General features: G+C 36.9%; 1 protein-coding gene across 4 annotated transcripts in view; it reads left to right on the top strand.

The window, feature by feature from the left end:
* LOC120773733 overlaps window positions 1-21,198 on the top strand; it is an 87,931-nt gene that overhangs the window by 36,761 nt on the left and 29,972 nt on the right. The window contains exon 3 of one of the 4 annotated variants that reach the window (XM_040102810.1): window positions 7,978-8,075. The exons of 2 other annotated variants lie outside the window; for them this stretch is intronic. The gene's annotated coding sequence lies outside the window, so the exon portion shown is untranslated. Of the gene's footprint in view, window positions 1-7,977; window positions 8,076-15,326; window positions 15,378-21,198 lie in introns of those variants that run through there. One more of the 4 variants, XM_040102816.1, reaches the window with a different exon arrangement.

Genomic DNA, 21,198 nt, shown 5'->3' with positions numbered 1-21,198 from the left:
ATGGAATTTGAAGCACTAATTAATAACACAATTCAATTAGTGTGGCTTTAAAAGCTTAAGGGGAAATTCAGTACCGAGCTTTATTCGAAATGTGAATGTCAGTTAAATACAATTTATGTTTAATGGAAGGAAACTGGCATTCAAATAAATATGTAGTTTGGGGGCCATTTTAGCGTAATATAATCTAATTACATCAAGAGTGCTGAGCCAGAAATTTTCATTTCACAGCTTAAGTGTTTTGAATTACACTTCAAATTTTCTTCGTAGGAAATATATGCAAATCAATTTGTAAAGAGAAGTGAATAAGTTGAACGGTTTAGTATGAAATTTAATCTTATTATTACTACCGTTGAAATCGGGATCTAAGTAAAATCGAATTGAAAAGCTTTTGAATTTTGTTTTCACAATGAACTGCGTAAATAAAAATTCATTCTTAAGGCACTGGCTTCACATTCGGTCGCAAGGATTAAATATGAAAGCAGTATTGCCCACCCTTGGGACGATATTTATAAAGTAACAGGGTTTTTAATGTAGGAAAATGGTGAGAAGAAAGTACCTATACCCAATCGTTAGCAGAAACTTACGCGTGATCCAAATTAAGGTACTTTTTCAAACGCCTTTTTCTGACAGATGGCGCATGAGTTGTCTCAAGCTGTCATGTTGATTTGAAGAAAATATACAGCTTGTATAGGAACTGAAACCGCTCGACCTTCCAAAGCGACATCGCTTTATGCTATGGGCGTGTTCTATACCGGGAAATGAGCAGTTTATTGGAGAGAGAAAAACGAGCGCAGAATTTTAAATCGATGTCCCATAAACAGTAGGACTAGTTCCCGTATACAAAGACAGGCATGGAAAATCGACGCATCTCATCATGCTGATATATTGTATATATGTAGTTATACATTTTATAGGGCCTCTGACGAATTTTTCTGGAGGCTAAAAGCTTCGTGACAAAATTAATATACGCTCTTCATGCTAAAAAAAATTCAACAATGTTCGAATCAATTCAACATCTCATCTGAGTTTGGCTTATTGTTGAGGTTGTAAACATGAGACTCAAAACATTTTTATGTAGCTGTAAACAAGGCCTTTATCACGCAATCGAAGAAAATAGTAAAGGAAAGAAAGAAATAAAAATTTATATGTATTGAAGTTTGCTCCTCAAACGGCAATGGGTTAATGGCACTCTGTTCTCCCTTAGCAAATAAATCCGGTATAGTGTAGAAAATTAAGTATGGAAAGCAGAAGAAAAAAATACCCTCAAATGGGAAAGGACTATGCACAAAGTTTCGTGTATGTTTTTAAGGAAAGCTTCATGGAAAACCTGCTATAAAACGATTTCAAATATTATAAAGAATAAATGTTAATACTGACACTAAAATATTTTTTGTTGCATAAATTACAATATGTTTATTGGTATGTATGTCCTTATAAGTATATGTCTTTGCGCGCTTGTTGTGCTTAGTTGTCATGACAGCAATTGGGGAAACATTTTATATGCTTCGAAAGCAGGTTAACCTCAACAGTGCGTGAGTAAATAAGGCAAAACACTCTATTTATATAAATATATATATAGTATGTATATATACATGGTCTGTCGCAAAAGAAACAGGAAACAAAAGATTAATATTTTTCAAAGGTTATATTTTTATATTCAAAGTAGTTTCCTTGTGCTTCGATACAGCATTTAGCCCGGTCAATTAGCATTTCCAATGAGTGTTTAAGGTCATTTTTCGGAATGCTCTTGAGAATATCGGTCGTCGCCTTTTGGATAGCTGAAATGTCCTGAAACCAGTGTCCTTTCATGGACAAATGAAGTTTTCCAAATAGGTAAAAATCACAGGGTGCCAGATCAGGTGAGTAGGGTGAGTTAATATGGAGTTTTTTGTCAAAAAATCAGTGACAAGCGTCGACCGATGACACGGCGCATTATCGTGCAACAGGCGCCAGGACCTTGTTTCACGGTATTGTGGTCGAGCACGACGAATGCGTGACAAAAGACGTTTCATAACGCCAAGATAAAACACAGCATTAATCGCTTGACCAAGTGGGACGAACACTCGGTGAACAATACTCTCGGAATCGTAAAAACAAATCAGCATTGTCTTTATTTTTGACTTTTGAAGACGATTTTTTTTCGGTGATGGCTCGTCTGGAAGCTTCCATTCGACACTTTGACGTTTGGTTTCGGGATCATATTGAAAGCACCACGTTTCATCACCAGTCACAATCGAATATTTGTAGTTGATGTCCTTTCTCGACTCCTTAATCAAATCCTTACAATATTAGATTCGTTGCAATTTTTGCTCTTCAGTCAATTTGTGCGGAACAAACTTAGACCACACCTTCCGTAGACCCCATTTATCTATCAAAATGCAATGAGTGGAGTCTTTTGTGATATTTAACTCCCTTTCCACGTAACGCAAAGAAGATTTCGGCTCATTCTTAATAAATTCCTGCACAATAGCACTTTTCAATATTATTTTGGGTAATCACTGATTTTGGCCGGCCCGACTTCTGATCGTCACAGAGGTCCTCACGACCTTCTTGGAATCGCTTAAACCACTCATGCACATTACTACGGGATAGGCACTGATCACCATGTACTTTTTTCATCATTTGAAAAGTTTCAGTAAATGTTTTCCCAAGTTTAAAACAAAATCTAATATTTGCTCTTTGCATTTTACGACCGATGACCAAAAGCTGCTGTTAGTTTTTGATCGATAACATCGATTGTAGTTATCCAATTGTCTTAAAATTTTTACGAAATGTCAACAAAAGATCAAACTTTTTATTTCATGTACCCACCAATAGGTGGCGCCACCAGAAACAGTTATATTTAAAAAGTTCTGTTTCTTTTGCGACAGACCTTGTATATAAAAGAAAGTTGAGTTAGTTACACTATTTACATTTCAAAAACGGCTGAAGCGATTTGGCTGAAAATTGGTGGGGACCGACGTAGGATACTATTTATCTCTTAATGTTAAAAGTCAATACAATTCATAAATACCAAAATTTATTTTAGATCTTAAGCTTGTGTTCAAAATGCATGTAAGATGTGCAATTGAAAATTTTATTACTTCAAACAAAGAAAGAAAAGACGCAAAGGAATTCATAACTAGCCAAATGCGATATCTAACTCAAAAAAACGCAGAATAACTGCAGTGTTTATAAAAATTTATATTATTGTATATATATAATTTGAGTATATAAAAATATTTTCGAGGCACACACCGACGCAAAAATTCGGTTTGTTTACGATTCAAAAGCAATTCTTTGTTTTTGTTGGATTATGAACTTGCGCGCCACCCATATTCCACAGAGCTTTCGCCTCTTTTGGGCGTCCACTGCTTTCATTGTCCTCGGTGCTCATTGCGCTTCTTGCCAACCTAGCAAATATCTTTTCAACGGTTGACTTCCCCCAGACTCCAAATTCAACAGTATCTTTCCTCCAAAAGCAATACTTTATTAACACACGAAATTCGATACGGCAGGGCTGAATATCAGTCCGGAAAAACCCACCATGGTCTCTTTTATCTTCTCTCTCTCTCTCTTCCGGGATTGAGGCCCCTACCACTCGGTGGAAGGGAGTTGGAGGAGTCTAAAGATGTCAAATTCCTTGGCCTTACATTAGACTCAACCATACGTTGGAGTTGGCATGTAAATCTAACGCTGTTAAAAGCCACAAAGGCGCTTATGATATGAAGACGCCTAGCCGGCAGATTCTGAGGATGCAAGCCAGGTATCATAAGATGGCTCTTTACCATGATTGTAAGGCCTATTGTCACTTATGGAGTTGTGGCTTGGGCTTCCAAGGCAACATAGTCTTCGGTAGGCCTTCAACTACCGAAGCTTCAAAGGCTCGCTAGTGTCTGCGCTTCAGGGGCACTTGCTCCACTGCAGAACTTGAAGCCATGCTGGAGGTCACACCGCTGCATCTAGTGATAAGGTAGTGAAACATACCATTCTGCTAATGGCGGCAGAGAGTTTTGGCAAAGGGAAGATAAAGTCGTCTCAACAGATGAAGGCCCAAAGGGAAAGCACACCATTGGCCCTTCTTCCAAGGGACGGCCTTAGAAAGACGATTAACTTTACAAAGAATTATAGAGTTACTCTCGGCAGCATGGCAGACTGGAATGACTCTACGCTCGATATACGGCCGAGAGACAGCACTATCCAGTGGTACACTGAGGGCTTGAAAACACCGGAAGGCATTGGAGTAGGCATTGCGGGATAAGCATACCAAATTATCCATACCAATGGGACGATTTCCGAGCATTTTTCAATTAGTCCAACAGTCAGTGTACATAACTTAATCTCCACCGCAACTATCGCAACCAGCGTATCGCCACACTTAGCGGCAGTCCGCATGGAGGAAAAAGTGGGGAGAGAACAGCACTGGCAGCAGTAGTGCGCCCTGCCAAGCTGCTTCTAGGAGGCTATAACATCGCATAAATTCTGCTTCCTTCTCGCGCTCTACACAGGGCACTGCAGACACAGGAAGCACTTGTCCAACATGGGCATAGTTTTTTGCGCAATTTGCCAGTTCTGCGACATGAAACAGGATATCCAAGAACACCTTATTCTGGATTACCCAGCAATTTACAGAAGCAGGTTAAAGGGCCTAGGTTCCCAGGTTCCGTTTACGTGGAGAGGGATCACATCGCCTCAGTCGAAACCAGCAGGCTCCTGGCATTGTTCAGGATGCTGTACCTTGGTGACTATATGTTATGTAAGAGAGAAAGTAGAAAGTAATGATTCCAATGCACGAAAAACATTCTGTGGTTTTGTTCACTTGGCAGTATATCTTGAGCATGGCCAACGTGTATATTTTAATGAAGCAAATGTATTGGAAACAACTACCAGCGATGACGTTGGCTGCCTTGTTTTCAAATTATGCGCAACTGATACATTTGCGATAAATTTATTATATTTTGAACTATCCCAGCATTGATTACTTTGGAAATAAACAACGAAGCTTCGGTAATAATTGAAGATATGTGTCTAACGATTGCAAATAAAGCATTAGCACAATTGAGTATGACCTCAGCAAAACGTGAGATGCATAATTTGTTTGTTCGTGAATTGCAACGTTTCCAATAATGCAAGTGAATTATATAGCCTGGATGCACCTGGTGGTACTGGCAAAACGGATCATTCTATAGGTGAATGCGCATATTAATGTATGCACCTTGGTATTAATGTTCTTCGGTGCTACAATGGTTACGACATATTAATCAGTTGACAGTGTTACTAATCAAGATGAGGCAATGAATATCCAATTGATTTTTTAAATTCATTGGAAGCGGCTGGTATTCCCCCACATTGCTTGAATCTGAAAGTTGGTTCTTTGTTTATATTATTCTTATTCCATAGAACATTACTTGACATTTATTTGTTGTAAATTATCTGTTTCAAATGTTGGCCTCGGCTACGTCTCAAATGGTTCATCCGTTGAGTTAAAGTTTCGATGACTCGTTGGAGCATTTCGATTGATAGCTGGCGTATGACCCACGAGATGTTTGACTCCAAGGCCTGAATCGAAGAGAGATTGTCCGCATGACGGTGTGGTATAAAACGATCTTGGTGGCCAATCGACCGGCCCAAGACGTGAAATTTTCTGCTCAAGAAAGTGTTCTCTGAGTAAGTCCATTGATTGATGCGATGTGTGGAAAGTGGCGTCGTCTTGCTGAAACCAAATGTTGACGAAATCACTGTCTTTAATTTCGGGCGTCAAATAGTCGGTTATCATTGCGCGATAATGGTCGCCATGAACGCTTACGTTCTCACCGGCACAATTTTTGAAGAAATATGGACCGATGATTCCACCAGCGCACAAACCACACCAAATCGTTGCTTTTTCTGGACGAAATGGCAGCTCTTGAATCTCTTCAGGTTGCTCTTCGCTTTAATTGCAGCGACTTTGCTTGTCTACATACCAATCGGCCGGAAATAGGCCTCATCGCCCAACAAAATTTGGATCGAAATCCTCGGATCTTTTTGAATACGTTCAAGAGCCCATAGAGCGAGGCGATACGCTTTGGAAGGTTGAGAAATTTCAATTCTTGCAAAAACTGTATTTTTTACGCTTCCAATTTAAAATATTGAAATAATAAATGAAAGCTGGGTATCACGCTGGGTAATTTTGTTGCAAATGGTACACTCAGGAGGCCGATTATGATGACCCTAAGTTGAGCCAAGCGTGCAGAATACATTCTTTACAGAAAGTGAATTTTCGTAATAAAGTTGAACGATTTGTAAACGCTGCTCAAGCGTGGGTCTTGTGGTGAAAAAATGTCAAACAATACTAAAAGAAAATAGGATGACAGCGTGACACGACCTACGCGTGATTTTACCAAAAAGGACCATTTGAAAAAGTACCTCTTTTTGGATCACCCCTTGGATTTAAAGGACGTTTAGCAATAGAACTAAGGCGGCCAATATTGCACCCATTTTCTGTTGTCTCTACTATATTTTCAAGTTTTTCATTTTTCTTGGAACATATCTGTATTTTGGAGATATAGACCTCAGTTTATACAACTGCAGTGCTTAAAATGACTAGTTCATAGCAGTTTTTTTGGGAGAATTTTTTTACCAAACATAATGTTACTACATAAGTTCCCTTTTGCCTAGAAGTACAAGCTTTTTATATGTTCACCATCAACACAACCCCAAGGTTACTTTGTGTTTGCCCTGTGTTGCTTGTGTTACATGATCGGCAGCTATCGGCGCAATTGCACATAACGAAAAGATATTTCCATAAGTCGAAAATAGATGTCCAGTAATTAACCAAAGATAATAAGTTTTCGTAATAGTAGATTATATAATATTAGAATGTAATGAGTTTTCTAATTTCTCACGACAAAGTCAAACAATTACCTTTTATCTTCTGCTTTTTTTGGTTTGCAAATACATATTACAGTGAAAAACACCCTTTCAGCTCTAATCTACATTTTCATGCACTCAAGTCTTTTTTACGTAGCTTCAGAACGAAACATATAAAATAACTGGACTTTACAAAAGCACATTTGCGAAAGTATGTTTTCTCCAAAAGAAATTTACTTCGTATGTAAATAAATAGTGTACGAATAATATATACCGTTATGTTTGTAGCGGTTCGTAAGTGTTACTACAACATGTTTTACTTGTGTGTAAGCGGCTGAAAGTGTAAAAGCCTGTGAACTGCAAAATTTTCTTGTTTAGTAAAATATTTTACTTCACTTAACTTACTTGCATTCGGCGCTGCTCAAGTTGGCTCTCGGAAACAATGTACGAGCCGAACAAAGTTAACGGTGCAAAGTATGTGTTGAAAAATAGTTTTAGTTATTTCGAAAAACTGCCAGCAGCTGCGGCAGGAAATTGAAAGAAAGTTCAACAATATTAATATAGCATAAAATTACGGTCAATTTTAATTTTGAGTAAAATTTTGAGTAAAACAAATTGGTAGCAACGTCTTAAAGGTTCTTAACCTTGAATTTCTGAAACACTTCACAAATTCTATACCAAACTATCCAAATTGAAGTGTGTGTAGCCTTAAGTTGAAATTTCTATTTGGTTGAGTGAAAATCATAGACACTATTACATAAAGTTCACAACCTACATAGGTATTCTCAAACGCTTTCAACTTCTAAGATCTAAACTTAAGTTCAGAAGCCAAACTCTACGATTTTAATTTTATGTCGACTGGACCAGACAGTAAGTTTAAGATTTAGTAAGAGAAAACCCGTAATTATATTCTTAGGGATTCTCCACTTTGCATTTTTAAAACACCTCAAACTTCTAGAAAAGTTCAGAAACCAAGCTCTCTTATTCAAAGTCTTTGAAAATCGATGAACTTATGGTTTCGAGATTTGCTTACTCTAACGAAATAAAACGATATTTTTATGGCTATTCTTTTATGGTGCGATGTGTGACTCATTGCATTCCGAGGTCTAAAGTTCTTGCTCTAACCAACCATTTTGCAAAACCTTCCAGATAAACACAAAAACACATTTGTTTCTTCAGCTTGCGATCGGCAAGCAATATATGTATGCAGCAAATAATCACATTGACGTCTCATAAATTTCTGCTGGGTAAGTGATTGATTGATTTTGTATCGATATGTCAAAACTATGCTGTTTTTTGCCTTTCAAAACCATTATTTTCAGGCCAGCGTGGCCCAGCATGGCGCACACTTCAAGCACGAATTCCGCCAAGTGCACGGTCACGGTGTTACGCACCCCCACACACCGAGTTTACGCGAGTTCATACATTTTTAGGTATGTGTGGTAAATGAAAAATGATGTGAGCCCATTTTCGTTCGGTAGCTGCACTCAATACCTGGCGAATGGACAAGAATATTAATTGCAATTGAAAACCATTTATCAATGGCAGCTGAATGAAGTATGAAGGTTGTGAGTTGTTTGTACAAATTACGCTAAGCTGATGGAGATTTTGTTATGTATGGAATACTAAGTGCTGAACTGGGTTTTGTTATATAAGACTTTATTGCTTAGTAATGATTTTCCATTCAGTACATTATTTTTAGACTTTACCATGTTTTCTTATTCGTAAATGAACTTATGGAACACTTTCCGCATGAAATCAGCTGACGGTAATCTTAATGCTTGAGTTGTGATTTACTTAGAGGGTGATTCATATAGTGCTGATATGTGACCTCTACATATTTTGACAGTTATAGATCTTAGTTACGGGACAACTTCTGTAAAAGTTAATAACGTGGCTCTTTCTAGAATTTCTAATTGATTTGTTATAGTCTCTGTCGTGGCAGTAAAGAGAGTTTAAAATGTCTTCACATCTTTCATAGATCTTCATCCTTCGTGAATGGTGTACCCACTAAAACACTCTTCCTTCTATCGTGGATTCTTGCCATGCTTCGGAAACGCCTTCGCATTACTTCAGGCCAAAGTTTCCAAGGTAAATCCATTGTGGGCCAATTTCTACTCGCTCTAAGTCCAGAGATGCCTACGATTTTGTAGCCAGCATCAATCTATTTGTCTCAACTTCTATTGAACCGAATTCTCCGGGACCGGAAGGTGCGTGTTCATGTTAAGTTTCTCGTGTAAAGTACATGCCCGACGTATGAGGCAATTTGCTACTAAGTTTTGCCGCTATCTATTGTTTTTTCTATACGATTTTCCGTATTTAGTTCTTATACATTGCTTTCTAATGTTCTCCGTGCATTTTTCCATAGATGGCACTTAAAAAAGGTGTTGTTTACATTGTCAAGTGGTTAATATATGGAGGCCATTCTGTTTTTGTTTTGGTGTACGGATATGAGATGTGGCCGGAGAGTATCTGTGTTAAGTAGTAGTCCACCGAGCCGTATTTTCTACTGTTACCACATCTCTTTATCTTTGATTAGTTTGGCTATTCGTCTTCCTTTGTGCTCCCTTGTCCATCGATCTTGCTAGAGTTCAAGTGTTTGCTTTCTCGCTTGTTGCCTTGAGAGCATATGTATTTCCATTTCGTCTTTCTTTTATGAAGACAAATTTAAATTAAATAATTAAATTACATTTAAGCACTAGAAATAAACTACTATTGACCAATTAATTGCTTGATTATAAAATTCCCTTGAAATCTGATATAAAATTTTCATAAACAACTTCATATGTAAATTTGCTATTATGTTAAAGCTAGATGTGCTCATTTTGATGCTTGGCTTGCGCATAAATATTTATGCTAAACATCCTAGCGTGATACTGCAAATAAACTCATATCAAATTCAGTGAAATAACCTTTCAAAGGAAGCATATATACAACTAAATGTAAACAACCCTTACAAGCTCACGTTATGACAATACATTTTAGTTAATATTAATTAGATATAATAATAATCATAATCGTAAAGGTAGTTTATGAACAAGCACAAAGTACTCGTATAGTATATTTTTATGTTACGTATACGCCCTGTGATCGCTGATAGAAAAGTTTGAACAGGACATTTAATAGGTTTCGCGTAGAAAAATTATGAAAATGTGTAACGTTTTTGCGACAAATTCATTTTGTAATTTAATAAACATGAACATGACACTGTTATCTGCATTTTTGTAATTATTTCATATAACAAACATTCAAACATACAAATACATAGATGTATATTAGGGTTGGTAAAAAAAATTGAATGTTCTCGCTTTTTTTGACTACTCTGAAAAAATTTTTATTAAATAAAACTTAAATTTTTCCGGTAGTTGGCAACAAGATATGATTTTTTCTGTCTGATAATAAGAATAAATTGGAAAACTGTTAATCGAAAAACCTTCCCGTTACAATTATGAGTTAATACTAACAGAGCCCTTCTTAAAGGTGTTTATCAAACAATTTTTAGGAGTACGAAACGAAAAAAACAACATTTGAATTTTTTTGGTCCAGCCTAATGTATACTAACTTTTTGCAAACGCATGTTTATTCTTCAAAATAAATTAATTGCAATGCTGCAAAACTTTTTCTGATGCAATTATAAACAGATTTCTATGTAAAAATTGGCGTTATCAAAGTAATCAACTTATAATTATTTTATATTCTGGTTAGCATAAAAAACAATTCAACTAAAATGTTAATTTATCTAAAAATTGTATACTATGTATAATAATGCTTCAGGTGCAGCTAACCTGATTTTCTAAAGCCTTTTGGAAAATTATGTTAAATGCAATATTGCTTTTTCTTAAAACGCTGTATCCGCAAAGCATTTCTTAAGCTTTGAAGAGAGGTTCATACAGTCAAAACACATTTGGTAACTACATCAAGCGGCCGTTCTAATTGCTACAGTACTTAGCTACCAGTTACTTGGCGATAAGCAGTTGTCCTTAATTTTTTTTTTTCGAAAATCCGGCCTAGATAAATACTTTCAACACTCAACTGATCGATTATCGAAGTAAGTCTTTAAAATTAAAATTTTACTCAATGAACCTTATATTACTTAGATATTTATCTAAGAAAACTTTCCCATGTACGATTTTGCGGCTAAAAAGCCAACTATGAGTAGTAAAAATTTTCGTATAAAACATCGATATATTAATCGATAAATATCGATATTTTCTAATAACATAGCTCTTTAACTGTAGCTTTCTTCTTTTGCGTATAAAAATTTTAAAAAGTCAATAACTTCTCAGTAAAAAACATCGATATATTACTCGATAAATATCAATATATTTTTTTAAATAGACTTATATTACAAATTATTGGTATCTAAATTATTTATTTGCTTATAATACTGTCATTGCACGATTGCAGTTTCTGCATATTAATTTGTGTACGTTTGCAAATGTGTTTTATTCGATTACTTTCCAATATAATGTATCGATATCTTACCCGCTGAATTGAATTTTGATTTTCTGTATTTCTTCTGCGCAACCTTTTGTCAACCGTTAATTTTGGATAAATATTACTATATTTAAATAATCGATAATATGTAATTAATTATCGACTTTTTTTCTACAAGCTGATTTCATTCTAAATAGCATTAAAGCAGAAAATTAAAAAAACCAATAATTTGTCAATATCAAACATCGATATATTAATCGATAAATTTGGATATTGTTTTGAACAAAGATTATCTAAATATTTTCATTGATTGCAGCTACGGCATACAAATATAAATTGCTTTTTAATCGACTATTTTGCAATATTATTTACCGATATCTTACTCGCCGAATTGACTTTTGATTTGTTGTAGTTGCACTGCAGAACATTATGACAATCGATAATTTTCATTAAATATAACAATATTTCAATAATATTCTACAAAATAGCGGAACTGGGGAAAAATCTTAAAACAGGTTGAGAATTACAGCGGTCCGTGTTTGAAATGCTCCTCGGTTTGGCTAATATTAAATTGATTAGAAATTGTGTAAATAATTAAACAAACATTATTTCACTCGAAAGACAGTTTATACCGTTCGCCCCCACATGATTGACTCAAAACATCAGCATTACCTCACTCATATGCACAATTGTTTACCTTCAAGCGAGTAAATAATTTGTGCGCCCACATTTTTGTTGTTGACTACATTTGCATTTTCACACCAACGGACAAATTCAAATTACCGAATTTCCATAGCATCGCACTGGCATGCATTGCACGCTTGCCACTTGCATGTTTGCCGTCACTCACTCGCCACGTGGGGGTGCTACGAGTCATAATAAGGCGATTGCAACAAAATGTAGCGAAATGAAATGTTTACCTGTCAAATGTGCACAAAACTGGTGGCGTTCAGTTCAACGTTGTCGGACACAATGCAGTTGGCGTTTGTTTAAAATAGCGGACTGATGTGTGAGCACACACACACTGACACAACGCTGTGTTAACATTTTCTGTACTTTTTGTTCTTGGCGTTTTCAAATTTATGAAACGAAACAGCAGCGGGGGTTATGCTATGTGTTTTATGGAAATTTTGGCTGTGTAAGGTCTTACGTGGCGTATGAGTGACATTTTTTCGGTTGGAAATTTTTTTTACTGAATTCCTTTTAATTATTTTTAGTAATTTAATTTAGCCATGCCTATCTTTTCTTCTATATATACGGGAACTAGACCCGCAGTTTTTGAGATATCGATCTAAAAATGTTCATACGCCCCTTTTTCTACAAGGAGCTCCGCCTTCGTCGGAGTCACCGATATCGGACCATTAAAAATTAAGTTCTTGTATGGAAAACTTCAATGTCAAATCGGAAATCGGTAATTGTCTTTTGTAACTCCGACCATATTCTTCAGATCGGACCATTAGACGCAAGGCCTAAAGAATCATCAATAGATTTCTGATAACAATTTCGAGCAGAATCAGTTTACATAGAACTTAGATTGACGTCTTACTACTGTGCTCTTGGTGATTCTCTCTCTGCTCCACACTTTTGAGGGATTTATGAATGGGTGGAGACTATATTACTTCGAAGGGCAGCAAGTCAAGGAGTGCACGACCTAATTAGTTAGTTGATTGTCCTATCACACCAGAAACGTCGAAAACTGTAAAGCCGTGGAGCTTGTTACACCCCAATTTCATCCGGTTGAAAGCGGGTCGGTACCTTTTTGCCCTCTTGCGATCCAGCGCTAGCCTTTGAACTTCTCCTGACCTCGGCAAGCGCTGGTCAAAAATCAGAACTGTGTACCCATGAGAGTCTTCTGGCCCTGAGTAAATCGGGGGAGATTCTCTGAACTACTTGCTCTTAGCAATCTCGCCGCAATTGTTGGTGGTCTGACAGGGCACTGTCCAATAAGTTCACACATGACGTGACTAAACATTTTATCGGACACTTTTTGCCAAAGTATATGGACGTGGAATGATCTTGCCACATCCTCCTCTATAGCCCGGCTATTGCCAGGTTGAGACTGGAATATTTTTAGGTATTTTCCAGCAGTCACATATTCCAAAAAGCTGGAAAAGAGTAAAGGTGGTGTTATTGTTCAAAGACTTTAGACCAATAAGCCTCACTTCCTTCCTGATGAAGGTCCTAGAGAGGCTAATGGATATACTACTGTGATCAAATCGAAAGGTGAATTTTTAATTTATACTTCACGTGTTTCTCGAATCGGTCCTGTTTCTATAAGTTGATAGTACAGTTAGTGACATCTTTGCTCAATTTCAGGTCAAAATATTCATCACGCGTCGTTTAGTGAGGCTCCAAAAGTATTTTCTTCGGTTTTTAATATGTCTGAATATTTTGAAGAAAGAAGTGCGATAATGCAGCATCTCATACTGCATTGGTTATTCGAGATCATTTCGCCACATAACACTTCGTGTAACTTCTGGTTATTCAGCAAATGCACATGACCATTCCGAGGACACCGTTTTCACTCAATTGAGGATATAATAGCTAAATCGAAGAAGGATATGATGGCCATCAGGACGAGGGATTTTTCTAAGTAATATGATAACTGGAAAAGTCGTTGGCATAAGTGTATTGCAGAGTGAGGGGATTACTTTGAAGGAGATGAAATGGACGTGATACAAACTTCAGTTCATATTAATAAATAACCTTCATCCGAAATTACGACCTTACAGGACATTACAGGGCTTGTAGCTGCAGGTATGGCGTAACAGCCAGCCAGTAAACCTTACCTAGGTTTTTAAAATTTTTGTAGCCGTGGCGTGTGAAGCTAACTGCTTTACTTGGTTTATTGATCTATGTACATCCACCTCGAAACAATAAAAGTGTGAGAGTTGAGATCCACAAAGTTTTCTTGAATTTCGGTCATGCTCATACTTACTACATATTGCTAAGGAAAGCTAAAATGCATATGATAGCTTAAAATGAAATACGTTTTACGTCATTGTCGTTAAATAAATTAATAACCCACTTAATGATTGAAGACCACTCGTGATAAAATCAAACGACGATTGTCAAGGCTTAAATGAGGGAAGCTGTAAAGCTCGTTATGGTAGCCAAACTGACCTTAGAGTCATTTCCATAATTAAAATCAAAATTGAACTTAAATTGGTCTTGAGATAATTCCTTCTCAAGATGAATTAATCTTATATCTTAGCACTAAAGTCTTCAGAAGAAAAGCATTTCAGATTTAACAGGAAATATTCATTAAGGAAACAAACATTTCGCATTAAAGCCGAAGAATTTGAGCATCCTTAGCAATTATATTCCTACAAAGTGCTTCTGGAAAGTGAGAAATGAACTCTGTAGTTAGAAGGATTCCATATTTTTGAAAGTAATAATATAAATAATCTCTAACTAATACGGCTTAGAATTTAACATATCGTCATCTAATATGCAAAATAAAGTAACATTGTCATAAGTTTACAGGAGAGGGAAAAAAGTTATAATAAAAACCACTCATATTGAAACAAAACTTGAATCTTGGTTACACACTGGTTATATTTTGATTATTTGAGTTTGGGTTATAAGATGCTTATATATTAGTTACCATATACTCTAACTGAAACAATTTGAGTTTGGGTTATAAAATGCTTATATATTGGTTATTATGATTTTAAATTTTTATGTGAAGATACGTTGTTTTGCATTTTAGGTGACGATATACTCTAAAACCAACCAGCTTGCGTAAAATTTGTTGGGAGACGACACTGTTATTATACTTTCTGAAAACCTTGATTATAGTTGGCGAATGTAAATTTTTATTTGTAGTGTACTCAATGTGAAACACCCTTTATGCTCCCTCACATTTTCCTCACATTCCAACATAACTTTTATTAAACCCGACACAAGTCCACATTGCGCATGTTTTGTTTACATCGCTCCAACAAAATATCGCTCTCGCTCACTACAATTAGAGCGCAAGTTAAGGCAACAGTACTCAGTGGCCTGTGGCAATATGCTCGCATGTGGCTCAATTATTGCAGTTCAGTCGCTTGGTGATATTCACAGCGTTTGGAGGTTAAGTGTTTTTTGTGCGGACGGACAGAAAGCGCGTGAGTAAACAACAAGTGATTGAATTTGAAGTTAAAATTTAACGATTTGTGTTTTGTTTATGGTGAAGTGTGAAATTGTTTTTGAAATGCAAAGCAAAGCCAAAAATCGCAGTATGAGTAACAGTGCAAAATGTGTGTGAGGCTATAATACTTTTAAAAAGGAAAAGAAAGTTAAAAAAAGAACTCAAAATTAGCCGGTTGGATTTAGATAATTGCCCGACAGCGCAAGTTCTCACCTTTCCAGCGATGAAAATAAAACAATGTGGGTTTCTTGGGAATATTTTGTTTACTCCAGGTTTATCCTTCACCGTGATATTTATTTACTGAAATCTAGCTAACCTCAATAACTCGTATCTTTAACCTCTTGCAACACCTTGCTCATCTAACGGTTGTATGTATCAGCTAAAACTAATCGAGAAAGATATACAAGACTTGTAGTTGAAAACCCGGTCTGTCTTTCCGTGCATCCCTCCGTCTGTGAAAGCTGTAACTTGAGTAAAAAATTAGATATCTTCATGAAACTAGGTAAACGCGTTAGATGGCAAAAAAATGATTTCAAAGATGGGCGTAATCGGGCCACTGTCACGCCCACAAACCGCCATTACGCCAAACACCTATAACGTGTCAAAACTAAGCACTAAATTGAGTTATAGAACTTTAACTTGTCACAAGAAACCGCAGTGGCAAGTGGCATCTGACAAATTTTGAAAAAGTGGGCGTGTCCCCGTCTTCTAATAAGATTAATGTACATATCTCCTAAACCACTAAAGCTACGAGAACCAAATTCGCTTAGCACAAATATTATAAGAACTCCGACCGACAGTGCGAAAATGGGTGAAACCAGATCATAATACCGCTCACTCCTCATATAACGGTAGTGTTAAAAGCTCGAGAATCGTGACATTACTCTAAAACTCTGCACGAATGGTGCATTTGAGACGTGCGACCTTATGACTAAAATTTGCATAAATCGTACCAAAACTGTTTAAGCCCCTAAGTACTGAATATATGGTTTCAGTGCTCTTACATGACTTTTATCGAAAAACTTTTAGGTTGGTCGGAACAAGGGTCCATTAAAACGCTATTCATTATGGCTATTGGTATATTGTCATTCCAATTATACCGGTTTCGCTCCCGCACAGAATTCATCTTGCTTTTCTACCACCCTCTCTGAGTAGATCTTTCCTCGATACAAATCCTATGTGGTTCGCTGACACTCATTTGCCTTTCACTGTTCATTTTAGTGTGGACTGACAGAAATAGATGATCCACAAAAATATACTACCTCAATGACTCTACTCATCGACATCTCGAATAACCGACTATTTTAAAAATCTAATGTGGCGAAAAAATCAGGATATCTCAGCATTAATGAAGCAAAATCTTTGACTAAAGCAACAACAACAATGACTATTAACAATGAACCCACAAATACAATTAGATCGAAGGCTACTTAGCGCTGTGAACTTTCAAGTATCCTAAAATGAGTTCCAAAACAAGCAAAACAGGTTAACATGAGTTATACCGAAGCTATGAAGCTCTTTACAAATACTAAAGATTCCTAAGAGCTTTCTTCGGTAAATTTGTATGACAGCTATATGCTATAGGTACTCGATACGAACAATTTCTTCGAGCATTGCATTATTGCCTTGACAGACGAACAGTGCCAAATCGGCTCAGATCATCATCCTGATCATTTATATACATATATATTTTGTGGGATCTCTTCAAGGTATAAAAAAGTTCGAAGCAGAACAATCTCAGCCCTCTGATCAATTTCGTACTATGAGCAGTTAAACAAACTCTGAAACGGAAGCACTCTTTTAACTTTTCGCCACTAAAACCCATATTCATTATAACTTTTAGGCAGAAAATTAATTTGGTAGGATTAACAGTATTACCAATTGCCATACCAACTCCCTACACACAGTCGAATGACTTTCCGTTGCAAGCAAGTTTCTCGAGGCGTAACTTCGTGTGTAAATACCACCTTTCGCCGAATGTTAATTAATTTTTTATTTGCTTAAGTCCCGTAAATACGTACACACATGCAATAAAAAACTTTCGTGCACCGATTTTCATATTTACGAACAGCGAAATAAACCAAAAATATGCGTGTACCCAAGCCAACATACGAATACCCTTAAGCGTCGCGTATATTACCGTTAACCTTGTAACTTTCTGATAAAATAACGGCAAAAATTAACTGCCTCAGGTATTTGTAGTGTGTCAGTGTGTGCAGATGTTTTCGTTTTCTTAAGGCGCTTACCGCACGTCTACCACAGCGGAAGAATCTCCAAATTCAAGGACAAATCCAATCTTGTGGCTGTTGAGTCGTCTGCCACGGCTTAAATAAGTAATGAGCTTAGCTGCAAGTGGACGTCATTGGAGAGCACCACACACCCGCGCGGCAATAAAATATTTTATATACATATATCTTGTACAAGCAGGTTTTCTTTTTTCCCCCATTATCTAAGTGAAGACTCTGCTCAAAACATTCTAAAGCCATTGACCTCGATTTTTAATGAGCTGACGCCCAGTATGTTCTTAATGTCAAGGTTAAGAGTGATTTTAATTGCATTCTGTTCACTTTTGAAAATTTATGAAAAGTTAAATGAAAAGTCTGACATACGAGGGAGATGGCTATATGGATAGGTGATTAGAGCTGATAGCGCCTTTTTGATATATTCTTAAATGATATACTAAGATATCTTGATATCACGTTCCGCTGTGATGTTCGAGCTATTTGGTACCCTCAATGAAACTACTTATCTCCTTTTTTGTAGGTATACATTCAAAGTTTGGTATCAGATGAATTCCACAACTCCGCTGCATGATTTGTGATAAAGCTGAGAGGAGTTAAAGAACCGTTTTCTAGCTTCCTTCTAGTTTGCAGCTACGTGCCGTAATTTGTGTGGACATTCCCTCTTTAACGCATGTTCTCCAAATTGCTAGCTGTAAGTTTGTATAAACTTTTCCTGGACCTATTTAATAAGCCCATGGTTTTTGCTTTCATAGTTTGGCATAGCATTTCGTTATTCAGCTCCCTCTTAATCGCTTCTCACGGACACAGTATTGTCTTTGCCTCGGAATCGTCTACAGCGTATTCTTACTTAGCCACCTTGTCTGCTTTTTGTTGCCAAAAATGTTTCTATGACCGGAAACACAAGCTATGGATAAGTAGAGTTTACCTGTCAGTGAGCTTAAAGCCGTCCTTGCTTTGTTTACTATTTTGGAGTTGAACTTTGGCGACAACAATCCAAGGAAACCTGGCTCTCTGTGTAAATGGCCGCCTTTTGTATCCTCCCGTTGTTGGAAAATAGAGCTTTACAGACCTTCTCTATGCTCAGTACTTCCGCTTGAATGATGCTAGCTGAGTTAAGTATACGGTAAGATAAAGAAATATCCAATTTGCGACAGCTCTGGTGTGATCGAACACCCTAAAATGTCCAATACGGAAAAAGTTAAAATGCTATCACTAATGAGGCCGTGTTCTCCTTGATTTCCTGCCCTTCAAAGTAACACATCTAATGTTACCATCATGGCAGCCTCTTCCGCGTGAAGTGGTCTGATTGATTGAAGCTAGAGTTGATAGCTCCAAACAGGACACTAAACTTCGATGGATCCGTATAAAACTTCACTGCACCTCTTCTTCAACGGCTCTGCCCCGTCCACAATTCCCTCAAAAGTGTGTGAGCAGAAAAGAAACTAGCAGGAGAAGGTTCGGTAGCTTCCCTAAGTCTAAAGCAGCCTTCGCCTCAAAGTATCTGCCAGTTATGTCTACAGATGCTAGAAGTAAAATATTGAGTAAGAATATTGTGTGTTTATCCAAATGCTCTCGTCCAGACAACGATCCCCTATTACATTATTGACTTATACACAGTTTTAAAATAATGACTAATCAATTTCTGTTTGACCGCTTGGTCACCATATTTAGATGAAAGTGTGTAAGAGCCTGATACAGCGAATTCAAGGCAAAGTTGGCCGAACTACCTTTGCAGTTTAAAGGGCGATGAATAAAAGAAGATAAAATACTATCGGGAAAAAGTTGGTGTAGAGGTATAATATATTCCCTCGGAGAGTTCAAGGAGTACATTCCATAATCCTCGGCGAGACAAAATGCCCAGTGTGTTCTGATTATGTAGAGCCTACTACTACATACAGAGTGGTAAAATATTAAAATATTCAGAATAAATACAAGCCTTGAATCCTCCTTGGGTCACTACTTTGTAAGATATGAGCCAGAGCAATCCGTTTTAAATCTACGCCCTTTAACAAAAGTTGAATCGGAACAAAGTATCTATCATTAGTGGTTAATGTAATTCTCTACTTTTATCCTTTCCAAAATGTGAGATAAGAACTCTACGTTGGAATAGGGTTGTGAAACGAACACTGTCTAAAGCCACAAAAGCGCTCATGGTATGCAAATGCTTCGTAAATCTTGGGGCTGTAAGCCAAGCCGCATCAGATGCGATGGTCTGGGCATCGAAAGAGTCGTAGATTTCGGTAGGACTTCAGTCATCGGAGCTGCAAAGACTTGTGCACAACCGCAACAATAGGGGTCAAATTGGAACTCAAACCGTTTCATATAGTAATCCGTTAAACAGAAAAGTATACCATTCTACTCACGACGACAGACGGATATCTTAGAAGGATTCTCGGCTCAACAAATGGAAGCCTCCGACGAACAGGTACCATAGACTCATTTTCCAAGGGACGACGTTACCAAAATAGTGAACTTCGCAAAGAAGTGTAAACTAAGTATTAAAGGATAACACTATTCAGTGGTAAACTGACGACTCGTAAGATATTGGTACAGCCGTCACAGAACCGTGCACTAAGTTTCGACACCCATAGGATATTTTCCGAGCATATTTCAAGCAGAGGAGTTAGACTGTAAGTTAGTCTGTAGAACAATCAATAAATTGCCATAGTTAACGACAGTCATACGGCACTGAAAGCGATCTCAGAATGGCTGAGCTGCCTATTTAGTATTGGTAAGCATATAGTATGTAGTACGTCATCTGGGAGATGGGTACTAAAGGCGAAGCCAGCAATAAATTGACTGATGAGCAAAGTGGAAAGAGTGCCAGAAAAACTTATCGGCAGCAATCAACAGGCATTGCAAAGCTACTAATAGGTGGTTGCAATCTAACAAGGCGACAAATACTTGTCGTCTTCAACACAGGGCCTTGCATATTCAAGAAGCACCCAACTAAACTGAGCACAGCAATTTGCAGGCGCACTTTTAAGGCTCTTGAATGCATATATACGAAAAGGCGATCATCAAGTTCCTTGAATTTTTCTTAGTGCTGAGTCTTAATGAGCACGTGTGTTATTGGGGAGAGCAAAAGAGAACTTCGGATGCAGTGCAAACCTTAGTTAAATTCTTTCTAAATTTAATATATCTATTTAATTACGCCCTTAAAAAGTTTATTGTATAAAAATTTTGAACAGATGGCAACTCTCTTCAAACGAAATTCTCAACTGAAAATATGCTGCAAACGTTACATTTTTATATTCACACACATTTCACTGTTTTAATTAATTTTTATTTTAATTTTTAATAAGGTGGCAACTTCACATACTTTTAGTCAACTCAAAAAATTTTTAGAATTAAAAAAATTATTCAAACCTTTTCATCATTTTTGACTATGTGGCGTTTATTTATAGTGTGACGAAATTTATTTTTATTTCAAATTTTTAATTAGGTGGCAACGTCACGCACTTTTAGCCAGCACATATGTATGTATATGCATATATTTTTGAGAATAAAAAAAATCTTTTATTATGTGGCGCACTGTATATTGATAGTGTGACG

The sequence above is a fragment of the Bactrocera tryoni genome, chromosome 1, assembly GCF_016617805.1.
Source record: "Bactrocera tryoni isolate S06 chromosome 1, CSIRO_BtryS06_freeze2, whole genome shotgun sequence".
Taxonomy (NCBI): Eukaryota; Metazoa; Arthropoda; class Insecta; order Diptera; family Tephritidae; genus Bactrocera; species Bactrocera tryoni.
The sequence above is the reverse complement of the archived record's forward strand: the minus strand, read 5'-3'. Positions and strand labels throughout refer to the sequence as shown.